General features: G+C 42.9%; 1 long non-coding RNA gene across 2 annotated transcripts; it reads right to left on the bottom strand.

Annotated features, from left to right (window-relative positions):
- Positions 1-398: 398 nt before the first annotated feature.
- On the bottom strand, positions 399-6469 carry LOC122689651. Of its 2 annotated transcripts, none has more exons than XR_006339875.1 (4): positions 6429-6469; positions 1543-1643; positions 886-953; positions 399-447 (listed from the first exon to the last, which is right to left on the bottom strand). It is a non-coding gene; the product is annotated as an uncharacterized LOC122689651 (long non-coding RNA). The 2 variants fall into 2 exon arrangements; XR_006339874.1 differs by lacking the exon at positions 399-447 and adding an exon at positions 547-700.
- Positions 6470-6858: the final 389 nt, after the last annotated feature.

Below are 6858 nucleotides of genomic sequence, written 5' to 3'. Positions count from 1 at the left end.
TCCAAGTGGCAAGTTATAAAGTACCAAGCATTAGAGCTACATAATGCAGGCATTTACACATGACTCTAGGTTATAAGGCTTATGGTTAGACTGCAGGGGAAGACTGCATTCCAAAATGTAATGCTCACGCCAGAGTGAGCAACAACTCCAAATGTAAAAACTGTGATTAGAAGATGTCCCACGCTGTGATTTGGTATTCCAATATTCTGAAAGTTTCAATCCCAAATTAATATGAAATCTCATCACTCACCAGAAAGGAATCCAGATCCAGTTACTACTAACCTTGTCAGAAAATTACCTGCAAAGGTGAAATCAGGTTCACACACAAGACCTTTACATGTTTTAAAGAAACATCAGAGAGCAATCTGGGAAAAACAGCACCAAACATGGGGAATTCTTACCAATCAAGCCTTGTGGTTTGGCCACTGTACTGACAGAGACTATGACCTGGACATAGACAAGGGAGAGCATTTGTTATAGAGGAGCTTCAAGGTAACCCAATAACATTAGCACTTTTTGTCATGATCACCTCACTCAAACCCATTCATCCCACGGTGTAACTGAACAGGAAACACAGGGGTCAGGGAGACTTAAGCATGCAAATCTCAAATCTTATCCCCAGCTTCCAATACCTGAATCCGTTGAAAATTTTTAACAGTGACACCAAGTGTTGAATATGTTAGATGTCAGAGACTATGACCTGGACATAGACAAGGGAGAGCATTTGTTATAGAGGAGCTTCAAGGTAACCCAATAACATTAGCACTTTTTGTCATGATCACCTCACCCAAACCCATTCATCCCACGGTGTAACTGAACAGGAAACACAGGGGTCAGGGAGACTTAAGCATGCAAATCTCAAATCTTATCCCCAGCTTCCAATACCTGAATCCATTGAAAATTTTTAACAGTGACACCAAGTGTTGAATATGTTAGAAGTCAGAGACTATGACCTGGACATAGACAAGGGAGAGCATTTGTTATAGAGGAGCTTAAATGTAACCCAATAACATTAGCACCTTTTGTCATGATCACCTCACCCAAACCCATTCATCCCGTGGTGTAAATGAACAGGAAACACAGGGGTCAGGGAGACATAAGCATGCAAATCTCAAATCTTATCCCCAGCTTTCAATACCTGAATCCGTTGAAAAATTTTAACAGTGACACCAAGTGTTGAATATGTTAGAAGTCAGCTGAACTACCAGACCTGTCTTAGAGTGAAAATGAGCAGTCTCTCTCAAACTTAGAGACTGAAGGCTTAGTATGTACGAAACATGATATGTGGTCCCAGTAATGTCTGTAGGAGCAGGAAAATGCCCATAATGTATGGAAGGGTAAAGATTTGGAAGAGTATGACCTACATATTACCTTAATTGCTGGCCTATGCCTTCAGCACTCCTACCAAATGTCACAATGAGGGTAAGTAGGCTGGCAGACTAACATTCCCTGCTCCCCACTTGGTCCATGAATCTCATCCCTCCCCCTTTCCCATAGATAGAGCTGGGCTCTAAAATTACATTCAGATCCACATTCTCATACCTGTTGAAACAGAGGAATTTAAGCAGCACCCTGTACTCTTGACTCCCGAAGTTTGTTTTCTACAATCTAGTTCATTCCATATGTCGACTGTCTGCTATTGGCTTTCCAAAAAGAATAAAAAGAAAAGTCAAAATTCTGGTTTTAAAAAGTCAAAGTGAGGTTTCTTTGAAATTCAAGCAATCTGATTTTGCCAAATGTCTCTGTAACAGTAGCACTCTCAGAGTACAGAGGAATACAGACAAGTATGGGTAAAAACATGCTCCTGCTTAATGAAAACAACTAGTTGTAGAAACATGGTCTCTACCATCGAGTTAGGCAGCAGTGTCCAGGAGTGACCCTGCCACTGCTGGTAGTTCCTATCTCTAGAGACGCAGGGAAGGGGTCCAACACCTTGTGTAATGAGCCAGGAGACAGCAGAGTTGCCCTCTGCCCAACACCCCTCACCTCTCACTACACAGCAATGCACTTATTCATCTGGCTGGTTCTGGTTCTGGTTCCTTTTTCTTCATGTTACAAGTCCACAGATTTATTAGTACTGGAATTTTCCACAGCAGGTCCTCAAAAAGGTAGTAACTTAACAAATCTGCAAAGAGACTTGCCTGAGGGTGGGCAGCTTAGCCCCACAGAAGGAAAGTTACTTAACTTGCAAACTTACTTAGGTGAGTGGCTGGAACAAACATCCCTTTTTCCCCCTTATCCAGAGGAACTTTTGGAAATGGTTGGTGGGTACCCAATCATGCAGAGTGAAATATAATGTAAGGGACAGCACTCATCTTGTGGCTACAAGATCAGATGAGATTGCTACTGCAGAGGTCTGAGTGCCCCTTCAAAATGAACCACAGTTCATCCTGCTTTAATCAAACATCACAGGGAAAGTATGAAATATTAGGCTAAAAGGCAATGTCCCTTATCTTCTATGGGGGGCGGTGCGTCTCAAACTGATCTGTTTATTTTATTTTCAACACCATAGCTAAAGACTTAAACCTTTGAAATGGGACGCTGAGCTGTTCACTATCCTCCACAACAACATTTCATGAGGTATTAGTGTAAGTAATCAGTAACACAGTTAGTTAGAAAATCAGAGACAGCAGAAAGCAGCTAGTATCATTAGGGGTACTTTTATGAATAATCCAAACCATTAAATAACATTGCTGCTGTCTGAAACTGAGCACAGATCCTTCAAGGTAGTAGCAATGAGAGAAATGTAATCATTGCTAATGTTGGCTGTCGTGGATGTGTTCTTTGGAAAATATGCCCTCTAACACGTGCACCCCAATGTTCATCGGAGCACTGTTTATAATAGCCAGGACATGGAAGCAACCTAGATGCCCATCAGCAGATGAATGGATAAGGAAGCTGTGGTACATATACACCATGGAATATTACTCAGCCATTAAAAAGAATTCATTTGAATCAGTTCTAATGAGATGGATGAAACTGGAGCCCATTATACAGAGTGAAGTAAGCCAGAAAGATAAAGAACATTACAGCATACTAACACATATATATGGAATTTAGAAAGATGGTAATGATAACCTTACATACAAAACAGAAAAAGAAACACAGATGTACAGAACAGACTTTCGGACTCTGTGGGAGAAGGCGAGGGTGGGATGTTTCGAGAGAACAGCATCGAAACATGTATATTATCTATAGTGAAACAGATCACCAGCCCAGGTTGGATGCATGAGACAAGTGCTCGGGCCTGGTGCACTGGGAAGACCCAGAGGAATCGGGTGGAGAGGGAGGTGGGAGGGACGATCGGGATGGGGAATACATGTAACTCCATGGCTGATTCATGTCAATGTATGACAAAACCCACTTCGATATTGTAAAGTAATTAGCCTCCAACTAATAAAATAAATGAAAAAAAAAAAAAAGAAAGAAAGAAAATACGCCCTCTAGGATTCCTGTGAGCAAAGTAGATGCAATAAAGGTGCCTTCAAGCCTGACCCTTGGACCTAAACCCCACAGTCAAAAATGGGATTTAGAACTTGAAACGGTGGTATTTGTGATGCTAGTTAATGTCCCAATGCCTAAAACCTCGGTATGTCATGTAACAGAGGCAGAAGTAGCTCTCAATCCTACCAACAATCCAACTTTCTGATTCTAAACATAATCCAGGAAGAGAATATTCGGAAATCACTAGTGTTCTACCAAAAAAGGTGTCCAGCAGTCACCGAGATACTGAATACACATAATTCAGGTAGAAATCAAGAACAAACCAGACAAATTCACTAACAGCATCATTTTACCTCAAAGCAAGAATTGGGTTCCTCTCTGAGTTTGGTCTTTGGGTTTCTGAGAGACAAGAGTTTTCCTTGCACTTAATTCACCCCATAAATACATGCCAGGTAACGGAGGCACAAGCAACCATTACCATTTAGATTTCAGAAGCCTCCACTAAAACCTCCGCTGGGTGTGGCCAGTAGGGGGAGGCAGCGCATCCCGGCGGGACTTGGAATTCCCGCCGTTTTTGGTCCTGACTACCCTGGTACCCAACACTGCTGTCCTTCTTGCTTATGAACAGCACCTGTACAAATCATTTCCCCCCTGTGGAATAACAGGGGGAAAAGGACCTGGGAAAGAGGAACTGGACCTAAATTTTAAAATTACTATTATGTTAAATGCACACTGAGCCTGTAAAATAAAACTCAACACTGCACAACACGACTTCGCTGCCTGGAAACACAAGGCCCTCCATCTCCCCGTTACTTTCCTGATTTTTATCTTTAAATGTCTCACATCTTTCAAAGCAAATATATGCCAAAGGCTAGGGACAGAATATTTTATGGAATAACCCCATATTCAACATGTGATTTTACAGGAGACAAAATCCAAAACGCCACTCAACTCTGGCCAGTACCAGGCACTTTTGAGCATCCACTGTCCTAAAACAAGCTCGTGGCCACTCAAAATTGTCCAGGTGTGTATTTTTACACTGAAAATACCATAAGTCTATTGATTAGAAGACTTGTTTCTTATTTGTGAATTGAAGACAACATACGGGGTTTTTTGTTTTTGTTTTTAACACAAAGCTTGTGAAAAGGACCAGGATCTACATTTAATGAATTCAAATGATACCAAACACACAATTCCTCTGTAAAAGTGCCAAACCACACTACAAGGCAGCCTATGACAGACACTTAAGTGCATTCACTATTGTAAAACATTAAAGCCTCTGCCTGATTAAATCCTGCATTTGTAAATCCTGAGTACCCCAAAATGTTTATTTTTAAAGAAATTTATGAAATGGGCTATAAAAGCACAATGTAGACAAATAAAACTATACCAAATACACAATTACCAAATAAAAGGCACGCAATCTGACTAAATCTTCTCCCCCTGTAAATGTAAACTTTCACAAAACCTTTCATAAGAAAACTATGAAATCCCCAACAAGGAAACTTAACTGAAATGCAAAGAGAATGAACAAACAATTGTTACGTAAATTTAAAGGCCAAACTGCATCCAATATTGGCTGAAGAGAGGCTTTGGGGTATCCACAGTGTTTGTAAAACACCAAGTGCAAATAAGATCAGGCTTGTAAAGGAAAGCACATGAAAAACCCCAGGACTTCAAATATGATATCAAATACACAAGCACATTAAACAAAAACATAAAACTGCCCCAACAGTGACTGAAAGCTATTTAAAGTCATTAGGAAACAATCCCGGTGCCAATCAGACCTCTGATTTCCTCATTTCCAAGCTTAAAATGTCAGAAATTTTTTTTTCTTTTTAATTAAATCAGCGTCTGAGAGAATTGATTCCAAAATTTAATGACACAAATGAGAACTCACACGTATGGGCACCCAGGCGGGCATGCACGCAGGTGGGCACGGACATGGGCAGGCACACAGGCAAGGCCACACATGCGGGCACACAGGTATGGGCACACACACAGACAAGCAGGTGGGCACACACGTGGGCAGGCACGCAGGCATAGTTACACACAGGCACCCAGACATGTGCATGCACACCTTGGCACACATACGAGCACGTGCACAGACACGCACGCATATGCATGCATGTGGGCATGCACGCAGGCATGGGCACATGGGTCTGGGCAGACACGCAGGCAGGCATGCATGTGGGCAGGCACCCAGGCATAGGCACACACGCGGGCACGCACGCACGCATGGGCACACACGCAGGCAAGCAGGCGGGCATGCACGTGGGCAGGCGCGCATGAGCAAACATGGAGGCACGCAAGCGGGCACGCCCGCAAGAACAAACATGGAGGCACGCAAGCAGGCACGCACGCATGAGCAAACACGGAAGCACTCAAGTGGGCATGCGTGTGGGCCCACGCACGCACGTACGCATGCATAGCCACACGCGCGCAGACACGCCGGCACGCGGGCACACACGTCGACGTGACACATAAGCAAAAAATTACTCTCAAAGGTAACCAAAAGCGACTAACTGTCCCAATCCCATGCACAACTCCTCTCAGTTTGTTAAGTTTCTCCTTTTCAGGTTGAAAAGAACAGAAACGGAGGGACCAAGACCAAGAATTAAATACACAATGACACCAATCATGCAGAGATTTAAAATAAAAAGCCAAAATCAGCTCCCTGGCAGCCCCAAGACTCCCCTCTACCTGCTCGGCTAACCGTACCTTAACAACGTTTACGAAAGGGAACCAAGACCAATATTTAAAACAAGTAAAATATTAAAGAGTTATCACGCTGTACCATAAAGCACAACATTGTGTCCAAGTTCGGCTAAAGGACCCACACATCCAAAACTCCAAAGCCCTGCAGACTAGTAAAGTATATTATCAATTACAATATTATTAAAGTATATTCCTCTATAAAAAGCACATTGTAAATAGTCAACTAGCAATGACAAATAAATAAAAATTAACTTAACCTTATTCACCTAGGAGCAGCGGCTGTTTTCCCTCACCCCTGAGGACCGCCTCACCGCTGAAACGACCAACTCCCTACGCACCCACCAAGAGACCCAGGAAAAAAAAGGCGGTAAGAAGCAAGTGCACTCCTTTTATAGCCAGCTGACGGTCTCACCTATAAAGATCCTGCCTGGCTGAGGCAAGAGTGATTGACAGGTACACTATCCACTCGCTCTTTCTCTGTATGTGGAACTCGTGCCTGTATCCCAAGCATCACTCTTACTGGTGGAAAGAATTCCCGCTTCACGTGTTTGCCTTTGAACTGGGGTTGCAGGAATTGTGGGAAGCACGGGACAAACCACGCACAGAGAGACACAAACCAGACTCTGTGATTGGTTCAAGCCGTGAGTTCGAACTATTTCAATGGTCCTAGGCAGCTTTGCATTGCATTTGCCTCCT

This window comes from Cervus elaphus, chromosome X (genome assembly GCF_910594005.1).
Source record: "Cervus elaphus chromosome X, mCerEla1.1, whole genome shotgun sequence".
Taxonomy (NCBI): domain Eukaryota; kingdom Metazoa; phylum Chordata; class Mammalia; order Artiodactyla; family Cervidae; genus Cervus; species Cervus elaphus.
Note: the sequence above shows the minus strand (reverse complement) of the source record. Positions and strands in the feature narration are given on the sequence as shown.